Source organism: Schistocerca americana, chromosome X (genome assembly GCF_021461395.2).
Source record: "Schistocerca americana isolate TAMUIC-IGC-003095 chromosome X, iqSchAmer2.1, whole genome shotgun sequence".
NCBI classification, from domain to species: Eukaryota; Metazoa; Arthropoda; class Insecta; order Orthoptera; family Acrididae; genus Schistocerca; species Schistocerca americana.
Genome location: NC_060130.1, coordinates 779,546,982 through 779,548,078, shown reverse-complemented (window position 1 = coordinate 779,548,078; position 1,097 = coordinate 779,546,982). Strand labels below are relative to the sequence as shown.

Sequence of the window (1,097 nt, the reverse complement as noted above, 5' to 3'; positions counted from 1 at the left end):
CAACCAGCCTGCCAAATGGAAGCTCACAGTGGGGCCCCTTTCAAACTCCGTCAGGTGCAGCAACGCCGTCTCACACGAGCATGCTGCGTCTCTGTGTGCTTCACAGTGATCGTTCGATATCTGGAGCTGTTCGCATCTATTACATACCTTACTACACCTTGCAACAGCTCATAACGTGAACAGCACTACTCTAGTGGCCGTTCCACCTGTTATAGAGAATTGCAACTCTAATATCTTACATTCCCACTGGTGTAGAAATTTACACTGATATCCAGCCATATAGTCTGTGTGATTCACTCTTTTTTGTCAAACAGTCTACGTTTCTCAAGCTTTATTCTAACACTTACGTTGTCCTTGTGGCAGTCTGTGTAAAGAATTTCCACATAGTTTACAGGTAAATACACTATAAGGCAAAAAAAGTACGCACCACGAAGGACTTATCCGAATAGGCCAGAAATAGGTAGATGTGGTGTACATCGTCGAAGTACCGCTGTGCTGTATGTGTGCCGCGGATGAGAGCCCATGGGGCTGTAACGGGACATCCTCCTCCAGCATTACTTTTCCTCAACAGTTATTTTTCGAATTCTGGACAGGTCAGAACCATCTAAGTTGCTTTCCTGAAAACTTTCATATAATTTTATACACAATGTGTTATATTTCAGGGCCAACGGCCTTACCGCAGTGGTAACACCGGTTCCCGTCAGATCACTGAAGTTATGCGCTGTCGGGCTGGGTTAGCACTTGGATGGGTGACCATCCAGTCTGCCGAGCGCTGTTGGCAAGCAGGGTGCACTCAGCCCTAGTGAGGCAAACTGAGGAGCTACTGGATTGAGAAGTAGCGGCTCCGGTCTCGGAAACGGACATATGACCGGGAGAGCGGTGTGCGGGCCACATGCCCCTCCATATCCGCAACAAGTGACTCCTATGGGCTGATGACACGGCGGTCGGTCGGTACCGTTGGGCCTTCGTGGCCTGTTCGGGAGGAGTTTAGTTTAGTTTATGCTATATTTCAAGCTAAAATTTATGGAAAGTAATTACTTTGTAAAATATTTTAATCTCGTTGTTATAATCGATAAGTACTAGTTCTGAATGTATAG

General features: G+C 46.5%; 1 pseudogene; it reads left to right on the top strand.

The window, feature by feature from the left end:
• Window positions 1-663: 663 nt before the first annotated feature.
• On the top strand, window positions 664-781 carry LOC124557117 (annotated as a pseudogene).
• Window positions 782-1,097: the final 316 nt, after the last annotated feature.